Source organism: Mauremys reevesii, linkage group 1 (genome assembly GCF_016161935.1).
Source record: "Mauremys reevesii isolate NIE-2019 linkage group 1, ASM1616193v1, whole genome shotgun sequence".
Lineage (NCBI taxonomy): Eukaryota > Metazoa > Chordata > Testudines > Geoemydidae > Mauremys > Mauremys reevesii.
In genome coordinates, this window is record NC_052623.1 from 19,533,623 (window position 1) to 19,558,661 (window position 25,039).

Consider the following 25,039-nt stretch of genomic DNA (forward strand, 5'->3'; position numbering starts at 1 on the left):
CCTCCTGGTAAATAAAAGATTAAGACCAGACGGCAGGTAGTTTCAGGATCTAGAGAACAGAGAAAGGACTTTAAAGTTCTTTTGTCAGGGAGTTCTATAGGGCTGATTCCACTTCATTTTATCAGCCAGGCAAATCAGACCAACATGGAAATGTTTACTAGTCATCTGCCTGGAAAGCCCTGCAAAACAAGGACTAAGTACAACATCATGGTAAAGATAGGAGTGTTGGGGGATTGGCAAAACAAGAGTTACTAGCATAAGCTTCAGCTGAAGTCAGGAGGAAAGAAATGATGAGCCTCTCAATCATGATCGGGAATTAGGTTCTGACTAGTTTGACTCTTGTGTTTCCAAAGTCTCTCTTTTCTCCAGATTTCTGCACATGTATCGCACCAAACAGTAGCCCTGCGCAATGCAGTTTGTCACAGAAAAGTCATAGTACAATTGCTACTCCAGTAATACAATAATTCCTAATAATAAACAGTTCATGATACATTTGAAGTTTAATTAAACAAAAACCCCCAACACATTTTAGTTTGAATTGTCACAGTTTCCCTGAGATTAAAGGGTCGATTTCCCAATGGAAAGTTTGGGTGTATGAAGCTGGTAACTTCCTTTATTTTTATTCTTATCTATTTGTTCTAATTAATTGTTTATCTATTTGTTTTTCATATAATCTAGGTGATACACAAAATGATAAAGCCCATGCAATATTTTAGTGGTATATACTTTTCAGTAGTCTTTTTTGCATTCAAAATTACCTTCCTCTACAAATATAAGTTCTAAGAACTACAAAGAAATAATACTAAGATTGCTATTACATTATTATAATGAACAGTTAATGATTAGCAACAATAACTAGTTAATATTTTAACCGGAAACCTTAAATGTTACCTTTACAAAGGGTGACCGGTGTTTACTTGTCTTTACGGCTGACTTCCCAAATAAAACCAAACCACATTTTTCATTTGGTTGTTCTGAACAGGTCTGTTAACTGGATTTCCTGTTCTGATAAAGCTAAGAAGTTGAAATTTGACAGCTGGAATAAAAAGCATATTATGTGCCCTGCTTTATTGAATCATACTGTCGACCTTTAGCTTTCACGATGCTCCGCTTGTTTGATCTTTCTTTAATCAATGGCAAGTTCAATTTTTTAATACATCAGGTTCTTTTTCTTTCAAGACCGTCTCAGCAGATGAGGGTTTAAGATTACTGCGTACTTCAAACGGACCTCAAGTGCCTACAGAACAGGACAAATCTGGATGTAGGAACCCCCGCGTCTGCCATGAATTCAGAACAAATTGGCACAAAAAGGCTCTCAGCTGCTGTAATATCCATGCCCTTTTGCTCAGTCAGTCTAATTGTGTGTTCCAGGTGAATGAGGAGGGGTAGGAATACTTAACAACACATTGCATGGGGCCTTAGGACCAAAAGTTTGAGTTTTAAAGTAGGGTGAGAAGAGTGTCCTAGAGGTACACCTTGAGAAAAGGCTTTTGTATGTGATGATGCTTTTACCAGGCTTTATCTTAGGGAGAACTACAGCATTTAAACACACATTATCACTATCGATTTTTGCTACTTGACTTATAAAGCATCCGGAATCTGTGCTCCAAACTTTCCAAAGCCACCCTATTATTTCTTTACTCTGCCACCAGCTTTACAAGGTGTCTGGTTTTGTTTGTTTAAATGTTTTGGGGGAGCGGGTGAGAGTTGCAGGTGGGCACTAGGACAGCTGGAGACTCCTATTTTTTCTAACTTCCTGGCATTCTGCTGTCCTCTAAAAATGTGCAGATCTTCGGATCTAATTGTCAACAAGTTGGTGTTCTGGATTCTCCACAGGGCAATTGTGCAGGGTAGCTATTGCGGAATAGCTTCCAGAATAAGACTGCTGTTCTCTGATTTAGCTTACCCCATGGAATAATAATTCTGGAATAAGAGTGTCCACATCGGGAGCTATTCTGGAGTAGTTCTTGCGCTTTAAATTCACATCCCACCTTATTCTGGAACAACTTTCCCATGAAGACCAGCTCTCTAGATCCTGATTCAACAAAGCATTTAAGTGTGTGTTTAAACGGACTTCAGTGAGACTCAAGCATGTGCTTTAAATGCTTTTCTGAATCAGGGCCATTATTACCAAACCATCGAAGTTCTTTGAGTCCTGCTTTTCTCAGCTAGATTTGGACCTCGTTTGGGCCATATGGTTTTCAATGGGATAATATGGATTATCTTCAGATGTGTAGCCCATAGAGAGCTACCTGGATAAATGTTTGTGTTTTTAATGTCTTCAAGCTGTACAAAGCTTTCATGAAGATCTCTGACATTTCCTAGAAGCCTTAGGGCCACAAACACATGTGGAAGGTACCTTGATTCAATATTTTCCATAGGTTTTTCAGAAAAGGATCCTTGAGAGAATTGATCCAAGGGAGTCGGACACCCCACTCCTTGCCAACTACAGAACCAGTTTCTCCTCCCTTGGTTTTCACACCTCAACTGCTAGAACAGGGCCTCATGCTCCCTGATTGATCTAACCTCGTTATCTCTAGCTTGCTTCTTGCTTGATTATATTTACCTGCCCCTGGAAATTTCCACTCTTGCATCCGACGAAGTGGGCATTCACCCACGAAAGCTCATGCTCCCAAACGTCTGTTAGTCTATAAGGTGCCACAGGATTCTTTGCTGCTTTTACAGATCCAGACTAACACGGCTACCTCTCTGATACCCCACTCCTATAGAAACTCAATGGAATTTGGACACCTACCCCCAGTGTTTTGTATATTGTATATCTGGAAAGTATTTATTTTCTGCTCTAAAAATTATTAGCACAGAGGTAAGAAGGACAAATATTCTCTTGGGTGCATATCCTGGTAAATATAAGGGTTGGTTGGGAAGTGGGGAACAGCGTCATTTTATGGTGAATCTTCAGATTCATTTTTATGCATTTTTTTTTTAAAAGTACACAGGAAAGTTGCTGGATTGGAAACTGAATTTGTCTGGTCATCCATTAGTGCAGGTGCAACAGCAACACCAGCTGCTGCCTACACTACTCTGTCCCCCTGCCTCAAACCTATTATGGAGAGGGGCATTTAGTTCTTGACCCCTTGTGCAGACTGTCATCAAAGATCCTAATTATTTTGCAGAGAGTTGTTTTTCCCTGACTATCAGAACTGAACTGAGATCACCAAACAGCCAATAGACCGTGACAACTTTTGGTTACTACTGACTTGGGTTGAATTAGAACCAGCAATGCAGATGTGGAAGGCTCTCTAGTTCAATCACACACACACACAAACATACACGCCACCTAAAAACAAACACTCAATGTGATTACTCGCATGGATAAAGTTAAACATGTGCATTAGAATTTGCAGAATTGTGACCTATGAGTGTGAATTCTTCCAGAGCAGAGACCATGTCCCCTTTTTTTTTTAAATCTCCAAAGCACTGTGCCAAATCATGACACTGTGTAAATGTTTAGTAATATGACATAGTTATGTATACTGTGATGGTGTGGTAGAATGGTTTTATCAGCATGCATGGAAGATGCTGTTTGCTACAAGTGAGGTCATTGCACACGAGGGCCAGTAAAACATTTCTTCTACACTATTGTGTGTTCTGCATATGGCATTAAAAAAAGCGATTTTGAAAATATTTTAGAGTTTGACTTTTTAATGGAGCTATTTTTTCATATCCCTCCACCTGTAAAGCCAAGTGACATAGTTACTATGGGTGTAATTCTCATGTACACCGAGGCCCCTATACACTGCTGGAGTGGTGTAAAGAGACCTTCGTGTACATGAGAATTAGACCCATCAATCCAACTGCATAGTCCTCTGAAGAAGAGAAAAATGAATGATTATTAAATGTTAAAATCTCTTACAAAAGTATTTAAAATAGGTACATGTACAAACGCCATGACTTCAAAGTCCAATGTCTTACGCTGTTCCAGGACGAGAAACAAGTGTTCTATCATATGTCCAGTTAGGGAGCATGCCCTTTAGCACAACATATAGCACCTATTTCTATCCCTAAGGGCTCATGAGATATCAGACTTTTAAAACTGAATACTGCCCTTTCTGGCTTCTGCCAGTATAACTTGTGGGGAGAAATTCCACATTTGTGGGGGAAGGAGGAGACATTTTTGTGACGGGATTATTAATATTTTGTAACGGTGGCTGTTGTGAAGTTGCTCAGTGGGTTAGCATGTTAGAATGAGTCCTGGCAGAGACTGATTTGTAAGCAGAGTGAAGGGGAGGTGGACAAAGGCGTGTGATAAATGCAACTTATGAAATAGATATAACCCCATATAATAATATTATTACATGTGGGATGTTGATTTTACTTTTATTATTTCTACAGTGCCTTGTGTATACAGGACAGGTACCATGCAAATAAAGAAAAGGTTTCCTGTTCCCAAGAATTTACAGCTAGAGCTGGTCAAAAACTAGAAACATTTTTCAGAAACCTTTTCATGAAAACACCTTTACTTTTTTTTTTCTTAGCTGAAATTTTGAATTTCAAATTTTGGCAACCAACTCTGGAGTTGGTTGGAAAAAAAGATAATTTTTTAAAAAATTCTTCCTCCCCCATCATAAAAGCTGAAAACTTCAACCAGCTCTATCATTGCAATCTAAAATCACAAACACTGGGGAGGAGAAGAAAAGGAAGATGATTGTGACTCTGATGCCTTAGATGGTGAGGATGACATGAGAGAAGTTTAGAGGGTGTTTCTGGTTGTTCTTAGTATCATAGAATCATAGAATATCAGGGTTGGAAGGGACCTCAGGAGGTCATCTAGTCCAACCCCCTGCTCAAAGCAGGACCAATCCCCAACTAAATCATCCCAGCCAGGGCTTTGTCAAGCCTGACCTTAAAAACCTTCCTAGGTAACATATTCCAGCGCTTCACCACCCTCCTAGTGAAAAAGTTTTTCCTAATATCCAACCTAGACCTCCCCCACTGCAACTTGAGACCATTGCTCCTTGTTCTGTCATCCACCACCACTGAGAACAGCCTAGATCCATCCTCTTTGGAACCCCCTGTCAGGTAGTTGAAAGCAGCTAGTCAGGTAGTTGAAAGCATGCTGAAAGCAGCATGCAGAGGGTATGTTAATGTTTTATTATGTGTGACATAACACTTAAGAAAGAGCATCCATGGAAGATGTGTGTTTTGAGAAGGAGGAAAGGGTGGAAGCAAGACAGACTAGACCAGGAAGGGGATTCTGGATGTAAGAGGTTACATGGAAACCACAGCAGTAAGAGTGGAAGAAGGATGAGAAGTGAGTGGGTTAGATACACAGCGTAGCCAGACAGGTCAGAGAGGGTTAAGTGGTGCAAGGTCTGAAAGGGAGGCAATTGAATTTCAATGTAATGCAAAAGTCAAGAGAAAGCCAGCAAGGGGGTGTGAGGAGGAGTTGGATGTGGTCAGAGCAGTGAGCAAGGAAGATGGTTCTCATAGCTGCTGGTGGATCAGGTGAGACTCAGGGGGCTAGAAAGGAGGGGGAGCTGAACAGGACCGGAACCAGGACTGTGCTAGTGGGAATGGAGAGGAACCAGCTGATTGTGGAGATGAGGTGGAGAAATAACAATCAAGTTTCTCACAGCAGCCATGATGGGAGGGTAGAAAGAGAGAAACAAATCCATGAGGACATGAGAGAGGGAGGGTAGTGGAGTTGTTGACAACAATGGAAGTGGGCTTTGGGAAGAGATCAGGGCCAATCGAGGAGAGGGGGAAGGGCAGGAGGGCCATTTGGCCTGGGCCTCAAGCTCAAAGGGGGCCTCAAATTTAGACATTTGTTAATTGTTTGGCATGTGATAAGTTTCACAACTTGTTTTTATGCACAGCCCTATCGGACCAAAATGTGACACACTCTCTCAGCTTAGAGCTGCAAATTTAAGCAAATAAGAGATGTGATTTGGTAAAAGACATATTTTTTTGGTTATTTTTATTATGGCTAGAGGCCTCAAAAGCTGGAAGTGGCCCAGGCCTCTTGGGACCTCTGAGAGGGCCTGGAAGAGATCACCGTGCTGAGTTTGATTTGGTGGCCGGTGATCCAGGGGAAGATAGTTGAGGTGGGAGAGGCAGGTCTCACTCACGAGAATGTTACATAAAGCACAAGCATAGTGAGTATAACAACAGTGGAAATGCTTGAGCAAGGAGATAGGGGAGAAGCACATGAGAGCCCCAAGAAGGGCTGGTAATTGTTAAGCACCTTCACGGGGAACAGCTGAGAGCTCAGTAGTTCTGACTATATTACTTATGCCCCCCAGCAATTATCATAGCATCCAAGCACCTCACAACCTTTTCGGTATTTATCCTCACATCACCACTGTGAGGTAGCAGGGTCATTATCTCAATGTTCTAGATGGGGAACTAAGGCATATGGAGATGAAGTGACTTGCGCAGAGTCGCACAGAAAGTCGGTAGCAACGCAGAGAAGTGACTCAAGTTTTCCCGTGTCCCAAGCTAGCACTTTCACCATTGGACAGTCCTTCTTCTCCTTGCTGTAGGTGGAATAGATAGGTTTCAAAAGGCAGTCGGGGAGTCCAGGGGCAGAGGGGTTGGACAGCCTGTTCCAGAGATGCAGCAGCAGCAGCAAGGGATCAAGGTTTGACAGAGCAGTAGAGGCCAGAAGTGACAAAGCCGAGGGAGAAGGATTTCGGGAGAAATTACACCACAGGGGCGTACCAGCAAGGGGCCTTGAACTCGAAGAGAAGCCACTCCCAGCTCTACCTGTCCCTTCAGTGGAGCAGCTGGCGAGAATGTCTACACACAGAGGACCCAGCATGGCAGTCCTTCCTCAGGCAAAACTCTCACTCTGCCCGAGGCTTGCTTTACCAAACACGCAGCCGTGCCCAAGAAAAGAGGACCGCGGAAAGAAAAGAACTTGCTTAATTTTTTTTTAATACCTAATTTTTAACACTCCACAAATGCCTTATGTAAAGACATTTCACCTTTTAGGGTGAAAAACAAGGCTTTTGGTTGGTCCCCTGGGTGACTTACTCATTTGCTTGTGAATCTGCTTGGCTGCGCTTCTTGAGAATGAGGCGGCTGCAGTCCCTCATGAAAATAAACAGCATCTTACACCTCGTGAGGGGATGGGTGGTGTTTTCTCCCCCTCCTCCCCCCGCTCACATGCTCTGGAATAGTGAAAACAAAATTAAAATACAGAAATTCACAGTGCAGTATTAAACCTCCCCAATTAAACTAAGCCCAACATGGAGGTGAAAAATCATGTCAGAAATCCACAAGCTGCCTAGATTTTGAAGGCTGAGGACCGGATTCTACTCTCATGTTGGTTATACACTGAGTTCAAGAGAGTTATTACAGTTTCCACCAGTGTGTGTGATAAGAGAATTGAACCCTTAGTCCTTAACTCTAAAACGTCTGAATTTTTGGGGGAGTATGGTCCTTCCCTTATTATTATTAATAGTTCTTATTTGGATTGTGATAGTGCCTAGACCTGGGCCCCATTGTGCTCGGTGCTGTACAAACACAGAACAAAAAGGCAGTCCTTGCCCCACAGAACTTACAGTCTAAGTTTGAGACACAAGACAACATCAGGTGGCTACAGACCGACAGATGAGAGCACAAGGAAACAATGAGACTGCCACTATTTTCCACAGTCTTTGTACTGGGACAGAGTGAGAATAGTTGTTCAGCAGCCAATCAGAATCCAGGACTCCTGGGCTCAGTTCCAGACTATACCATTGGTTCACTGTGGGCAAGAAATGTAACCTTACTGAGCCTCAGTTTACCCAATCTATGAAATGGCTACAATAATACTTCTATAACAGAAAACCCCCCACCAAATATCAAAGGCTTAGCAGTGGAAATATGGGATTACCAATCAGCAAGGGTCAAGAAGGCTTTTGAATTAAACAAAACCAAATGAAACCTCATAAATCTTGGGTAGCAGATGCTTCTATGATATAAGGATTGTTATCTTTTATATAACACCCTCTCCACCCACCCATCCCTTTTCTTTTGTCCTTAAATAATAATTTTCCTGATTTTTTTGTGCACTGGTAGTTGTTTACTAAAGGGATGCTATGATGAGACATAGCATCAGCTCCTGCCCCCAGCACACAGCTTGGGGACCAATGCTGAGAATCTCCTTCAGGGCTGGAGAGAGGAGGGACCATCTGCCCAGAAAGCCTGGGAAGTCAGGGGTTCCTGCAGCTCCTCTCTGCAGAGTGTGGAGGCAAGGATGGCTGATGGATCCCATCACTGAGCGAACCCCTGTGGAAGCAGAGTCCACAGCATACACAATCCCCCAAATCCTCCCCCTGCCCACCCAGTGCAACAGAGCCATGCTGTTTCCACAATGGACAGGACCCCTCCATGTCTGTTGAGTCAGTGTGGGGGACAACAGGAATTGACCTTGAATGGTCCACAGGAGACCAAAGAGCTTGGCTTGTTTAGCCTAACCAAAAGAAGGCTGGGGGGGCGATACAATTGCTTTCTACAAATATATCAGCGGGACAAATACCAAGGAGGGAGAGGAATTATTTAAGATCAGTACCAATGTGGACACAAGAACAAATGGATATTAACTGGCCATCAGCGAGTTTAGACCTGAAATTAGATGAAGGTTTCTAACCATTAGAGGAGTGAAGTCCTGGAACAGCCTTCCAAGGGGAGCAGTGGGGGCAAAAGACATATCTGGCTTCAAGACTAAGCTTGGTAAGTTTATGGAGGTGGTATGATGAGAATAGCCTAATTTTGGCAATTAATTGATCTTTGACTATTAGCGGTAAATATGCCCAATGGCCTGTGATGGGATGTTAGATGGGGTGGGATCTGAGTTACTACAGAGAATTCTTTCCTGGGTGTCTGGCTGGTGAGTCTTGCCCACATGCTCAGGGTTTAGCTGATCGCCATATTTGGGGTCAGGAAGGAATTTTCCTCCAGGGCAGATTGGCAGAGGCCCTGGGGATTTTTCACCTTCTTCTGCAGCATGGGACACGGGTCACTTGCTGGAGGATTCTCTGCACTTTGAAGTCTTTAAACCATGATTTGAGGACTTCGGTGGCTCAGACATAGGTTAGGGGCTTGTTACGGGAGTGGGTGGGTGAGATTCTGCGGCCTGCACTGTGCAGGAGGTCAGACTAGACGATCATAATGGTCCCTTCTGACCTTAAAGTCTATGACTCTAAGATATACTGTAGTTGTGGGGTTTTATCCTAGAGTCCCTATGAGAGGGATGACTAAACTTTCAGCAATCAGGCCTGGTTCCCCAGGGGATGCTACACCACCAGCCCCCTAACATAGATTAAGCTCAGAGGGTCTGGTGCTCCTCTCATTCACACCAGTGCAATACCACTGACTTCAGGGATGTGAGGGGGAATCAAGCCCAGCCTCTTTAAAGCTCTGTGCCATTTGGCTGCAGACCATGCAAGCAAAGGACCTTTCAGCCTGGAGTCTGTGGAGCGCATATTCCTCCCATGAAGCAAAGGTCTCATCCATGCCCCAAATACTGCTTTTTAGAGGCCGCCTTCATTAATAAAAAACTCGCTGTCGGGCCCCCTCTCCAAGGGGCACAGCCTGAACATTCCCTCCAAGGCGGAGCAGGTATTTTTCCTGCAGTACAAGGAATCCCCTGTCTTTCCTTGCTGGGGTGCAGCGGGCACATAGACCCCACCACAGTGTGTCCGTCAAGCAGCTTCAGATGCTTGGACAACAGATGTGCACAACCCCGCCCCCCCTCCAAAGTGAACGTCTAGATGGTTAAAAAATCACTGAGCAGTTGAATATAATTTTGCCACTATGACTAGAAAGTCGCATAAAAGAATGGGACTGTGCAGTTATGCTTCTCCATGAAAATATTACCTGTCTGAGGTACAGTTGTGTGTGAATGACAGGTGAGATAGTACAATGCGTCTGCTTAGGACACATTTGTTAAGCTTCATTATCACTGCTAGTTTCTCTTTCAGGCCCCGATTCTCCGAGTTGTCCCACGTGGCTGCATCCATACACGTGTGTGGAGTCCCAATGACTTCTGCCTGCACAAAACTGCAAGAGCGGGGCCTTAGTGGTCAGAGTAGCCTAAAGGCCAGATTTTTGGGAGAGCTCAGCTCCTGTTTATCTGTGTAAATAAGGGCCAGCTTTTCAAAACAGCTCCACACCAACAGGGCCGGCTTTAGGCCAATTCCCCTGATTTCTCAGAATCGGGCCCCACGCCTAGGAGGGCCCTGCTCCTTAGGTGCCTTTTTAATTTTTAAATTTTTTTTACACACCCGGCAGTGGTCCGGGTCTTCAGCGGCATTTTGGCGGCGGGGGGTCCGCGGAAGACCCGGAGCAAGGGAAGGACCCCCTGCTGCCGAAGTGCCGCCGAAGACTCGGACTGCCGCCGGGTATTCAAATCGGGCCCCGCAGTTCCTAAAGCCGGCCCTGCACAGCAAACACGCTGAGCTCCTGTGAAAATCTGGTTACTTAGTTTGTTGCCTAACTGGGAGCTGAGCTCTTCTGCAACTCTGGCCCTGCCGGTGGAGGTTGAGCACATCTGGCCCCTGATATGACGAGCTCCGTTTAGGAAATAACTTTCCAGTTAGAACAAAAGTACATTTGAAAAAAAAATCTTTTTTTTTTTAACTTGGAAATCATAATAGCTTTTTAAAATAGCTTGGTTAAATCTGAAACCAGTTTTTCTGGCAGAATTAACCACTCCTTTCCTCGCCCCCCCATCCTCCAAGGCATTTAAATATTAGAACTTGTGACAGAATCTTTATTCTAATCGCTTGAGCAAGGCCCTGAAGTATACACACATAAATGTTACAAGTGCATGTTATTAATGATGGTTCTGATCTTGCTGTGGGCTTTTCATTATAGGATTGGGGCCCATATTTCTCATGGGCGGGGTTGCACAGTTGGCTGCATCTTCTATTTCTGAAATGTAAAACATACAGCACCAAGGTGGGGGAATTACAAAGTGGTCCAGAGTTTTTCTGCCTCAACAAAACATTTCTTTGTGTAGCCTACAGGGAAATCTGTATATTCTGGTGGAGGTAGAGGAGAGGTTAATGGAGATCACCATCAACATATAATTTAAGGTGACAATAACTGTTAAATGTGAACAAAACACTGTCATTTAAAACTAAATTTAGAACATTTTGGACTAGGAAATCCTTTATCAGCTACACCCTTGGCCGTGTAACCACGTACCGTACAAGACAGAGTTAGGTTTTTATTTGGTCTTCCCTTGTAAAACCTGCTGAAATTTGTTAGGCGTTAGCTTACATCCCCACCCCCTCCATCCCCGGTGCTGTCTGAGGCTCTCATCAGTGCCCATTAGATCCCTCCTGCTCACACTGAGGTCAACGGCAAAACTCCTGCTGACCTCAGCAAGAACAGGATTGGACCCTACTGGGGCAGATTTTCAAGCACTCATCACACACAGTCAGGGCCAGATTTTCCACAAATAAGGGGCCAGTTTTTCAGCTGAGCTGAGCCCTTTTGACGCCTTCCAAAGAGAACTGCTGGGTGGTGAGCACCTATGGAAACATGCCCCCAGTTGCAGGTGTTGTGCCTCTGAAAATCAGGCCCCACACTTTAAAGGCTAAAACACATCGGTCCTGATTCCCATGGATCTGACCAAATATGGCCATTCTTATGTTCGTCTCTGCATGCCCCAATCCTCTGACTGCCAGAAGCTGGGAGTGGAGGACAGGGGATGGATCACTGGATAATTGCCCTGTTCTGTTCATTCCATTGTCTGAAGACAGGATACTGGGCTAGATGGACCATTGGTCTGACCCTATATGGCCATTCTTATGTTCTCTATAGGAAATAATGAAGAAGCTGTTTTCACGGTTAGACAAAACTACCTGGAAAATTTTGGAGGCGGAGTCTTTTAATGACAGCTCAGATTTTTCTCAGAAGCTGCATATGTTCTACTACCTGATTTCAATTTGACTGTTTATAGTTAGTGTTTCTGTTTACTTACAAAAATCTGGTTATGCTGTTTGGTTCATACTATAAACCTCTGAAATACACACCTCAACATATACATATGAACACTGCTACAGAACCCCTTTTGGATTACTCAGACACTCACACACACACCTCTTTCTAAACTAACCAACCAGAAAGTGAAACTGAATATTGATGTTCATGAATGTCTGCGACGTCATAACCAAGTGTGTAACTATTTGTGTCTGAATAAGGAATGCCGTGATGGATTTCATCGTTCTTCCGCATGCCAAATGTTTTCAAAACAGGAACACACCAAAGCATAACATTTCTGTGGGCAATTTTGAAGTTTCAGGGACTAATTCACCATTGTGTTATTCCAGATTTGCCCCTCCTTGTAGCACTGCTATGCTACCACTTGGACACCTTCCCGCTCTCAGGCAACCCAGGCTATTACATATCAACGTATTCACTTAATTGTGTGGAATCTGCAGAACAAATATTCATTTTAACTAAGGAAATCTACAGGGTAAATATTCATGAAGCTTATTCTCTCTTCGATGAAGTGCAACTGTGTTTGAAATCCATCATCATGTCCCTTGAAAAGAAGAGAGCTTGACAGGAAAATTCTAGGTAATTCATCAAGGTAACATTCTGAGAAAAAAAAGATACAGGCCCTGTTTAGCTCTCCTTACTAGGCAACATTCTCCTCCTCCCTCCCACCCACCGCTGAGGTCCATGGGCAGGTTGCTGGGGGAGGGAGTGCTGACTGAGGTCCTATGGGAGGGGGAAAGAGAAAAAGCTTCCAAGATTTCTGAGGTAAATCAAGAATGAAAAATAATGGTGTGCTTTTCTTATGTGCAAAACTCTGTAATATGTCTCTGGAAGTCTCTGAAGACTTCAGCCTGGAATGGAGATGCTGAGAAGGTAGCGTATTGCATGCACGTAAATCTCAAAATAGTTCTAAAATCTGTCTGAAAATGTGAAAGGTGTGGACAGACCCCACCCACTGGACCCGATCCTCCAGCCCTGCTGCACACACTGAAGGATTTCTGTTGGTGTTTGACCTGAATAACGACTGCAGCAAGGATCAACCCTTAGTAACCTACACCTAATTTTAGAAATGCTGTGGCCAGGCCTTGGATCCTGTGATCTGCTTGTGATGAGCTCCTACAAGCATGGATCTCACCCCTTCTGTGCAGAAAGGGGGGTTGGGTGTCTCCATGGCACCATCCCTCCTCTCCCCTGTAGGGGGCTCTCCACGAAGTCTAGTGTCTGTCCATGAGGCGGTGGGGGAACAGGGGAGGATGTACATCGTCTCTCCACCAGCCTTGTGAAACTTCCCTGGAACAGTTCATAGAGCCCTGACTCATATTCACTGTTCTATGGGTGTCTGGCCCCCCGACCCTTTGCCCCGGAAGAAGCCACAGCCAGATATAGCTCTACTGGGGTTACACTAGCAAGTACTCAGGTAGCAGGGCTTCTGTGCAGATGGCACTGGCCTTCTGCAGATGCCCGGAACCCTCTGAGCCGCCGACCTTTTGTGGCTGCACCTCTGTAAGGAAATCATTGTAGCATCTTCCCCAGAAAGAAACGCCCTTTCACTGCAAGAACGGGACAAACTGCACCAGTTGTTCTGATCGTCCACTGCAATGAGCAAAGAACGAGCTCTCCACTTTCACAACTAAATGGAAAATCCATTCCTTGGGCGGAAGCCCAGTCTGCATTAAGGAAAGTCACGCCAGCATAACAACATCATAGCTTCCAAGGCCAGAAGGGACCATTGTGATCATCAGCCCGATCTCCTGTATAACACAGGCCATGTGTCGGTAAGAGTTACATTGCTGCAAACCCCTAATGGGTGCAGGCCACCTTTGGTACATGAATGGGTCAACCTGCATCGGTATAAGCCTCACTGTGCACCAGGATGGTGTATCTGCTGTAGGCATTTGCAGCAGGTCAAATTTCCTTAGACAGGGCCTTAGCTTTCCCTCAATTAATTCTTCGCACATGCGTAGAGCCAACACAGTCACCTGTAAACAAACCAACCAACCAATCAAGCTACAGCTCCTACAGACTGTTATCCTAAGCGTAGTGTAACCGAGACGAACAGTCTAGTGAGCAGAGCCCTCAGGGCACTGGTGTTCTAGTTCTCCTGGGCAAGTTGCTTCACTTCTCTGTTTCCTCTTTCACTACTTGTCTATTTAGACTGTAAACTCTTTGGGGCAGGGACTGTCTCCATGTGTATGTACAGCACCTAGCACAGCAGGGCCCTGATTATTACTGAGACTTTAAGCGCTAGCAAAATATAAATAATCATTTCTATTTTGAAATCCTTATCACACAGATACCATGGTGTCAGGGATCATAGAATTACCTTGGTAGAGAACTGGCCAGAGCTCTATTATTGCATATTTTGTTGCTGTTATATCTAAATGGAATGCGTGTTTACAGATGATTTTAAACAAGTAACTTGTCTTTTACTGCCCATCATCGCTAACGGCTTGATCCTGATAAGATGTTTCCAGAAGATATGCCACAGCTCAAAGAGACGTTATGGGCTTGGTGCTTTAATTACTTGAGTAGGGTTCTTGGGCCTGAGTGGTGCAGGTCAGACTAGATGATCACAGTGGTCCTCCTGCCCTGAACATCTAGGAATCCTGTACTCACTGAAGTCAATAGTAAAGAACATGCGCAGGATCAGGCACTAAAAGTTAATTCCGAGTCACACCCTGAGGTTTACATCAAGCTGAGAATCTGACCCTACCTCTAGTCTCCTCCCCAACCCCGAGACACGTGATAACAGCAATGGTTTATGAACTGATGCTAACAATGTCCCTAAATTTGCCACTTTATTATTTTTTTAAGTACATAACTGAGTCATCCTAATATTTTGCGGACAACTCCCATGTTTTTCCAGTTAATAATGTTTGTGTTACCCACTTTCATGTGATCATTCTCACCAGTGCAAAAATAATGTGTAATTGCTCCTTTTTTGTTTTTGTTTTGTTTTAGAAAGATATGGGGGCGGGAGGAGGAGGAAGACCAAATGTTTGTTTGAGAAACAGAATGCATTTGAGACAGACACTGAAGTGACAAGCCAGACATTCTCAAAGCACACGGGGGGAGAAAGCATCTTTAAACTAAAAAAAAAAAGAGAGAGAGAGAGAGAGGCAGAAATCTCTTGTTCATTCCACCAGGCCAAAAAATAAAAAAAAGGTCTGGCAAGGAACAATCTGAGAAAGTGTCTAAAGAGCTGGAAGAAGGTTCTACATCACACGTAGGAGCCAAAAATGTGTTTGGCCACAAACAGTGTGTGATGCATTGCAAAATGTTTCGCTAGGAGATATTGAGAGGGTGGGATGGCTGGCATGAAGAGTAAAAACGGGGAGGTTCGTTACGGGAGGAATATCTTTAGTCTTCAAACAACAGCTACTAAAATATCTGGAATGCTGTGCCTCCCCGGAGGTGCTGAGCTTTAAAAGCCTTGCATGGAAAAGCTTTTTGGGGGAAACAGAACCTAATTTTAAATTCTTGTGGAGTTAGGCTACTGCACTATTGTTGGTACTAATTTTTTTTTTTAAAGCAAAGACAAAGCCTGATTCAAAACTCATTGAAGTCAGTGGACTTTGGATCAGGTCAATGCTGCATAAAAAAGCATTTTCAAGCTGGCCATCAATAAAGTCTCTTCCATTAAAGTATATATATTTGTTTTAATTTATTTAATTGGGAAAGGCCATTGAAACCCATAATTCTCTGTAATAAGGATGTGCCAGCCAAGACAGCAGCAGATAAAGCCTGGAGCAGCATAAATCATAGCTTCCATAAGTCATTTTCAAGAAATCATCAGCGAATAAGCCAATAAAATTTGACCATCATTTATTTATTTTATCATTTGCTGCCAGAGCCACAGTAAATTCAGCTCTGTATTATTTAAGTGATCCGAGAGGGGGCAGATGAACCTAATTTGGTCACCTAGAATAGACCCTACGTTTGGAACCTGAGGGCTGTGAACAGGCCCCTTTCTTTATGGCTTGGTGGGAGAGTGGGAGCCCTGAACCTTTTTTTTTCTTATAACACTGGATCACGGTATGGAAAAGTTGACAACCGCTGCCCTAGGCCATCTCCCTTGGGGTCAGCACAGAACTGTTCTCTACGATACACGGTGTCGTTTTGTACAGTATAACTTGAGTTGATCAAGTGGATACCTGGTGTCACTTTGTATTTGTCCTACGCATTTATTTTCCCTTTCTCGGAGCTGTAAAAAGGCTTTATTCAGACACTGACCTTAAATCCTGCTCCTATGCAGAGATGGGATTTGACAGCAGGTTGGAGGGGATACATTTTTTTAAACCAAATTCATTTTGGCAGTCAGCCTTTTTCCTCCTCCAACGGAGGCCCCAACCTGTACTGATATTTGGTGGTGCAGACCATGGCAGCAGCCTTTTTTCTTTTATAATACCCCGCAGGATAATGCCCGTTTGTAAGTATATTACAATGGCGCGGTTCCTGCTACTACGATTAAGGGTCTGTCATAATTTCCATTATAAACCCGTTTTTCTGGGGTCTATAATTCAGCCATAAAAACTCACTCTGGGCTGAAATTCAGCTGCAAGGTCTTGGATGAAAACCAAATTTGATTTAACCCTCAGAATTCCGAGCAGCTCTCAGGTGGATGATTCCTGGGAACGAAATGCTTTCAGTGCTGGGAGGCCAGACTGCTGCGTGCACTAGTGAGGGAGATCAGGCAGGGTTTCTGAGCATTCTGGAACCTTTGTCTAGAGGGCACGGTCCTGCTCAGCAACGCTGCCTCCCACCTGCCTGAAACCTTTCTGGATCCCCCACACTACTGCACCCAGATGACCTGCCTTGTCACTAGCTGGAAATATTCCCCATCCTGCCAGATGAATGACCCTCTGAGCTGTCAGTTCCTAAGTCCTTTGATACTGAATTCTTTTACCTAGCTATGAACCTGCTGACCTAAAAAAAAAATCTACCACTGGTTCACTGCACAGCTGTCAGTTCAGCAACCCAGGCCACCCAAGAACACAGTGCCCCATGCTCCACTCTATCCTGGCCTCCCTGTTGAATACCAAACCAGATTCAAGTCCTCATTTACAAATCTCTCCATGGATCAGTCCAACTTACCTGCAGGGACGGATTCACCTTGCAGGACTCTGGCCTCCCCTGGCAGCTGCATCCCACTGAAACAATAGTACTGTCAACTTAGGAGGGTGAAACTCATATGTTCAATCTTTGGGGCTTTATTACCATGTCAGACAGCTGCTCTATGAAACCAGCATCACTCAGTTACTAGTTTTTCATACTTACATTACAGTAGTGTCCAGAGGCCAGGGATCCACTGTTCACTGCACGCATCTCCTGCAGCAATTCAGTTTTCCTTGTAGGCTTCCAACCTAAGTACTGACCTGGCCTTGCTTTGACTGCAGCCAGCCTACATTAGGAAGGCCTTGCTGGTGTGGCTATACCAGTGCTATATCAACAAAGCAGTCACAGTGCGCAGGCATATCAGCAAAACCCCACTTTTCCCGGGATAGCTCATTCCAGCCTGCACCTCCCACATAAATGAAATAAGCTATACTGGCAAAGCAAAATTTTGCCGGTATAACTGTGTCTACACTAGGGATTTTGCCACCCCAGCTTTCTCAGTCTGGGCTCCCACCATGTCACAGCTATGCCAGCAAAAGTTCATAGTGCAGAGCTTTCTCCACACTCCACCGAGAATACAGGATGGTCCAGTGGTTAGGGGGCTAGGTGAGGACACGTGTTTAATTCCTGGCGGTGACCTTAGGCAAGTCACTTAGCCTCTCTGGGCCTCAATTACCCATCTGTAATAGCACTGCCTTGCCTCCCAGGAGGCTTGTGAGGATAAATACATTCAAGATTGTGAGGTGCTGATATTATTGGAAGTGGAAGCCACATAAGTGCCTACATAGATAGTACAAGGTGGCCTGGCTGAATACATTTACAATCTATCAAATCAATACTCTGCAGAATAAAGGTGCCTACCAATGCACTCACCCAACAGATGGTAACTAAGTTAGGATGTATTCTGCCAACCGTTCATAAGAAAGGGGTATTAAGCGAATTTGCTGATGAAGCAGATTCACAGCTCAGGACAGTGACTCTGAAGAGGTTAGGAATGGCCCATTCTTCTGTTGGGGCCTTTAGTAATAAAACTGTTAAAAAATTAAGTAGAAGCTACACTAAAGCTCAAGTAAAAGTAATATTAAAGTGGGGCTTCACTCAGAAAAGTGACTATACAAATAGCATTGTGGGATTCTGTGTTTATTATGTCTCAATGACATCATAGCAACTTTGCTCAGTTTACAAGGGAAAAGTTGCTTTTTCTAACTGGCCACACTACAAGTTCGACCTGGGATCTGTGATATCCAGATGTGTTCTTTCTGGCTTATGTATCATCTCCAGTAACATGGAGAGCCTGATCCTCCACACTGCACAGGCTTGCTGTGATTCTGTGCTGGCTGAAAAAAATCCAGACAGGTTTCTGTGGAGTGAAACACAAACCATAGAGTGTTTGATCAGCGGACTGAACACTAGCTGAGGCATCAGGCTCCCTGGTTCCACTCCCAGCTCTGACACTGAACTGCTTCGTGGCACTGAGACAGGGACTTCATCACTCTGTACCTCAATACCTCTTTAGTACTTATATAGCCCCCATTACTGTAGTATCTGGTGCCTCTGTTTCCCCACTTCCCTTCATCTGTCGTTGTCTGTTAAGATGATAAAGTCTTTGTGGCAGGAACTGTCTCTCAGGCCAAGTCTGCATTAGAACCTCTGCCAGCACAGCAATGTTGGTGAGGGGTGTGATTTTTGGCGGCATTTCTATGCCAGCAAAAGCCCTAGTGTAGACACGGTTATCACCAGTATAACAGTGTTTTTGCTAGGATAGCTTATTTCACTTGGGGAACGAGTATACGGTATACCACAAACGCACTCTTTTGCTGGTATAAATTACGCCTCCGCTAGGAGGGTTTGCTGGTATAGCTACACAGGCAAACCTTTTCCAGTGTAGACCTGGCTTCAGTATGTGTATATACAGTGCCTAGCACGGAAGAGCCCAGATCTCAGTTGGGATCTTTTGGGGCTGTTATAATATAAACAATAATACGTATTGTCTTTCTCAGCCCTAAAATGGCAGAAGTGTTGTCAGAAAAGCATGGAATTATATAAGCAAAACACAGGAAACACAATAATCAAGGACCCAACCTACTAGCTAACTAGGTACCCCACTCTTTTGTTTCCATCGTTAGATACTGATACACTTTTACCAGCTTGCATTTTCAGCATCTAGCCTGTTACACATTTCTGACTGACTCAATCAGAATGTGCTAAAACCCCAGTTGACTGACGCTGAGCTGACTGGATGGTAATAATGCAAGCCTACTAAAAAGTGTCCAAATTCAGATTTCAAATAACCTGTCTTCTATGATTTTACTTCCATAATCATGCTCCATCTTGATGCAGTGAACTGTAACACAACTGCCTTTGCAACAAGACATACTGTTTCATAGGGTATGGATATACTTGCGAGTTGCAGCGCTGGTGGAGGCTTTCCAGCACTGCAATTAGTAAACACCCACACTTGGGCACTTCAGCTGCAACTCCTGCTGCAGCGCTGGCCAGCGCACACCTCACTCAGCATGGGGGGGGAATAAGGATCCAGGCGCTGGTGCTGCAGCGCTGGTCATCGGCCACACACACACCAGCGCTGCCTCATTCCAGGGGGGTATAATCCCAGAATGCTTTTAGCTTTATAAATTTTGTTTTTGTTTTGTTATCTTTGTTTTCTTGTTCTTTGTGCTTTGTTGTGAAGCTCCGTGCTCTACGGAGACTGCTGAGCTGCTCTGCTTCACTGCTCCTCTGTGTGATCAATCTGAATGAGATCCTCCTCCATCCTCCTCCCTGATTCACAGGGATTAGTGTTTGCTTGAGAGAGAGAGGGGAGGGGGGGGGGGGGGGGGAGGGGGGAGAGAGCATGCTGGATGTTATGTTTGAAGTGTGGGGGGTTAAAAAAGTGGGTTTTGCACAACAGTGTCAGTTCCCAATCTCCTCTCTCCTCCCCCCCACCTCTGGTCACCCCCCCCTCTTGAAACACTTTGCAAAGCACGTGCTGCCTGCTGCGATACTGCTGGGCTGCATCACATGCTGCAAATGCAAAGTCAAACACTGCAGCGCTGGTGAGTGTGGGACACTGGCCACACCTGCAGCCCTGGCCTGGCAGTGCGCCTGGGCGCAGCTGCCAGCTGCAAGCGCTGCAGTGTAGTAGCGCCCATAGATGCCGACTTTCTGATGTGCCGGGGGATGCTCCCCTTGGCTCCACCCAAGGTCCCACCCCCACTCCGCCCCTTCCCTGCCTCTTCCTGCCCCTCCTCTGAGTGCACCCCCCAGGCTTCTGCATACTGCAGAACAGCTGATCCACGGCGGGGGGGAGGTGCTGGGAGGGAGGGGGAGGCGCTGATCGGTGGGGCTGTTACTGAGTGCTCAGCACCCCCCATTTTTTCCCGTGGGCGCTCCAATCTGTGCCTCTGTACTGTTTTAAAGGCCAGAAAGGAATGAATGAACTCAGGATTACAGTCCATCAACAACATTTAAGTTCTTCCTCCTGGACTGGGCTCAACCTCCGACCTCGGTATTGGTGATCGGTCATGTTGATTTAAGCCTGGTCGACGCACACGTTTTTGTACAACTATGTTGATTAGGGGTGTGATATTTTACCAATACGGTTATACCAGTACAATAACTAGTGTGGACGCAGTTATACCCCTCTAGAGATGACTTATACCAGTATAGCTTATTCCCCTTTCCATATAGCAATAGCTATACCAGTATAAATCCTTTTATACCCTTAGGGGGGATTGTACTGCTTTAACAATACCAGCATATTTAAAGCAGGGCAACTTGTGTGTGTGGACAAGGCCTAAATTATAGAGATTCTTTAGCTCCAATGTTAGCCGTGTGTGATTCCAAGCCAGATTTCCACTGAGCCTGCAACAGAACTAATACCAACCTGCAATCCACTGAGTCGCTCAAAAAAAAAAATCTACTAGTGAGTTACGCAGTCATGGACAACACAAGGACTGAGCTGGCGAAACTTGTCACTCGGGTGTTTTTTCCACACCCCCGAGTGACATAAATTTTGCTGATGTAAGTGATAGTGCAGACAAGCCCCAAGTGAAGTTACAATATGCTCCTATCCTCCGCATCAACATATTTACTCTGGTGTAGGAACCACATCTTCAGCCGGAGTAAATCAGCATAACACCACTGCCGATTTACACCAGCTGACGATCAGGCTCCTAATTCTTAAGTTATATAGCAAGCTGTGTGCGCCATCATTTTTAACCACAATTCTTTTGGAACCTAAAAAATGCCTAGGGAGTTCTGCTTAAAAACCAATGGTACAATATGGCCCTCTGTTTTTAGCCTTCCAGTACACAGTGGAAGTAGCATTTCTGAAATCCCTCCAGCCTTTAGAACAGTGACTGGAATGTTTACAGGACTGAAACTAAATGGACACACATATATATATTTGGCCTTGAGAAAGTCTGGATTCAAAGGTCTAGTATTAACGGACTCTATATTTGTGCATGATAGGAAGAGCTGAATAACTTGTGATCTATTTTGTCTCTTGGGAACAAAATCACTCAAAAATTATCTGAGACCTAAGTCAATAACATTTTGTTCTGTTATTTTGCCAAGCGCCCTAGAAATATTTACAACGGCAGCTAACCTTGTAACTATCACCACAGGAGGTGTTCATTTAGCCCCTGTGCCATCTCAGGCCCCTGATCTTCCAGGAATAAACTGCCAAAAGAAATGTTTTTAGAAAAACACATGTGGTCTGTTCTAAGAAGTCTTGAAGGTATCTGGAATATAAATGTGTTGTAGTGTGTGGCATTGTTTATTTATTTGCACATTTTTTGGTGTGGCTTGTTTAAATAGCTGGAAAAGCAGAATGCATGACTATTATTTTACTAGAGATCACACTGATTTGAGTAGGTAACTCCTGATTTACACTAGGATGCAGAATCAGGCCCATGGTCTTTGCCCTGAGGAGCTGACAATGGAAACTGAAGGCAGGAAAAATAATGCGGCAATGTTACTTGTAATAGCAAAGGAGCAATGACAATGCTGTAGCCACAGCTGAAAATGTGCAAAATGATCTTAAAGCCCAAGCAAGGCAAAACTCACCTGAGTTCAGAGTGGAGGTGCGTATCAAGTTGAAACTCTGACTCGCTGAAACATTTGCTAAAGTTCACCAGTTCTGATCAAGTCTCAAGTTGGCCTGGGTCCCATTTACAGCTGCAGGTGGAAGCCATGCTCAGCTCATAGTTTCAACTCATAATCAAGCAAAATTTGGAAGTTTTGGTTGAGTTTTGATTTGAGTTTTTGTTTTCTGTTGAACCCAAAATTCAGAATGAAACATGGAGGGTCTGAATTGAAATTGGGGGGAAAAAAACAGGTTTTCATAGGCCCATGGCTCCCAAACCATCAATCTTTGCACAGTCCCAGACTTGACAAAACAAAACTCTTTCCCTCAACCCATCTCTTTGACCAGTTGTAAAAGTTACCGTCGGTGATGGTGTAAACAGGCTGTCTGGTTTTCCCCAGCCACGCAGTACTGCCAATTCAGTTTGCTTAGAGCAGGGGTCTGGAGTCAGGACTCCTAGGTTCTATTCCTGGCTATGCCATTAACTTGCTCTGAGATTTGCTGAAAGTCACTCACTTAACCTCAGGTTTCAGAGTAGCAGCCGTGTTAGTCTGTATCCGCAAAAAGAACAGGAGGACTTGTGGCACCTTAGAAACTACCAAATTTATTTGAGCATAAGCTTTCATGGGCTACAGCTCACTTCTTCAGATGCATGTAGCGGGAAAATACAGTAGGAAGATACATATATATATACACAGAGAATATGAAACAATGGGTGTTACCATACACACTGTAGAGAACATGAAACAATGGGTGTGTATGGTGTAAATTTGTTAGTCTCTAAGGTCCCACAAGTACTCCTGTTCTCTTTTCACTTAACCTCTTGTTCCTCGGTTTAACCCCTTCTCCCTAAAAAGGGGACAATAATGCAGTTGTGAGAATTAATGCTTCTGGAGCACTTGAGGATCTTGGGAGGAGAGGTGCCACAGAAAGGCTGTTCATTACCATGCACCACCGTCTTGAAATAGAAGCAGAAAGGAGCATTTTCAATTTTATCTATCCATATCCACCCAAACATTTTATTAAAGCTAATGTTAAAAATAGTGTGTAATACATAGGTTGAGAAAAGAGTGTCTGTACATCTGGGTATAGTGCTTAGATTAAATACCCAAATACTACAACTAAAACCAACCCAATTCATCTGAAGATAAGGCTTTACAACACTTTAAAAGAAGAAGAATTAAAGATTACTTGTTACCTGAGACCAAGGAGCTGGGTTTGCAGGAGTTGTGTATAGACTCCACAGTCTAACATCACCTGAGGTGCTTGACTTTCCAAACAACAAAAGAGACCCCACTGTGGTATAAACAAGCAAGTGTGAACAGGCGGCTGTGTATGAATGGCAACTTACTGAACTTAACTGCAAAAACTTTCTAACCTTAAAGAACAGCAAACAACCATTGAGAAGAAAAGAGGTGTCAATGACACTAGTTAGTTAACTGATATAGCTTTCTCCTGTTGGCAAGTCTGCTTTGCTACTTCCTGTACACAAAAGCCATACACTTTTTTTTTTTTGGTGTGTGTGTGCATGTGATAAAGGCAGGCCCATTGACACATTGAGTTCAGCACTGTGTGGGTGGGTGGGATTATTTCCCAGCCTGCTCAAGAAGTCATTTCCACAATCACTTTTGTCTTTTAAAAACACTTTTATTGAGATATTTCCTTACAGCAAATGCTCCCAGCTAAATATCTATCACTGTGAGCTCTGGAGCTCCAACTAGGGTGGGATTTGGGAAGTGCCCAGCCCTGACCTAATGCTAGTCCAGTATTATGTGCTTTTGGAAACCCTACCCCTCCTCAATACTGGGAAGTATTTAACTTAGGCCTTTCATCTTCCCAATGGCATCCATATCATTCTTGTTGCCAGTCAAAGACCTGATACTACAGACAATTACCAATGGACACATAGCCTGATATTTCTCCAAATGACGTCCACAGTGCACGACTAAGCCTACGGAGCCAGATTTGTACAGGTATTTAGATGCCTAAAGACACAGATAGGCGCCTGCTGGGGTTTTCAAAAGCACTGGGGACCTTCCTGCATCTTTAAGCATCTGGCCCATAGTCTCTCATGACTAGTCTCAACTTCAACAGAGCAGCCACTCATGGTAGTAAGCGATACACCGCGTAGTATTTACAGGCTCAAGCCCCGGAGTAGAAGCACAAAGAAACACGCAGGTAATTAACTTCAGTTGTATCTGTCAAGACTTCATGGACACAAGCACAGAAAAGAGGAGTTTGTTATTTGTTTCCAAGAGCGTAACAATTATCTTGTCGTAAGAGGAACTCTTGCTCTCTGTGTGTCTTGTTTTTCCTTTTACATCCATTCACACATTATTTAACTTTTGACTTGGACACAGCAGGTAAAAGCATTTAACAGCCCAAAGAAACTTGGCTGCTTGTTCAAACGGCACTGAGAAGAAAGGGGGTGGAAACTGCAGTTCGTCCACAATTTTTGTTTTAAATTTTCACGTTTTCAGCACTGCATTCTTCTAACATGAGAGGGGTCAAGAGGAAAGAAAAGAAATTACATTCCACAGAGACAGCATAACATTTTCCAGTGTTATAGCATGTTCTCTATTGTCCTCAAATTTGGCTTTTAAGAAACATACTGATTCTTCTAAAGAGGAAAGGTCAGCAACAAGTACTTAGCCGGGAGTAGCTCACTGTGCGTATGGGACATGGCGTACCAGGAAGAGCAATTTGGTTGACTTGCCCTGTGGACATGACAAATCACAAAAGCCACTAACAGTTGGCAAACCTGGGCACCCCTTGTGGGAGCCTCTCCAGAGCCAATACAAATTGGGAGTCAGAGAAGAGCTACAAGAATGATTTAAAGACTGGAAAACCTGTCTTACAGTGACAGACTTGAAGGAGCTC

The 25,039-nt window shown here is 44.1% G+C and overlaps 1 protein-coding gene and 1 long non-coding RNA gene across 3 annotated transcripts in view; both read right to left on the reverse strand.

Moving 5' to 3' along the window:
- WNT11 (Wnt family member 11) overlaps positions 1–963 on the reverse strand; it is a 33,539-nt gene extending 32,576 nt beyond the window's left edge. Inside the window, exon 1 of the mRNA XM_039518670.1 lies at positions 892–963. The gene's annotated coding sequence lies outside the window, so the exon portion shown is untranslated. The remainder of the gene's footprint in view (positions 1–891) is intronic.
- Positions 964–6,972: 6,009 nt separating this feature from the next.
- Positions 6,973–25,039, reverse strand: part of LOC120380020 — a 20,639-nt gene continuing 2,572 nt past the window's right edge. The window contains exons 2-3 of one of the 2 annotated variants that reach the window (XR_005587626.1): positions 23,358–23,455; positions 6,973–7,133 (exon numbers count right to left, since the gene is read on the reverse strand). This is a non-coding gene — a long non-coding RNA (uncharacterized LOC120380020). Of the gene's footprint in view, positions 7,134–22,163; positions 22,346–23,357; positions 23,456–25,039 lie in introns of those variants that run through there. The other variant, XR_005587625.1, reaches the window with a different exon arrangement.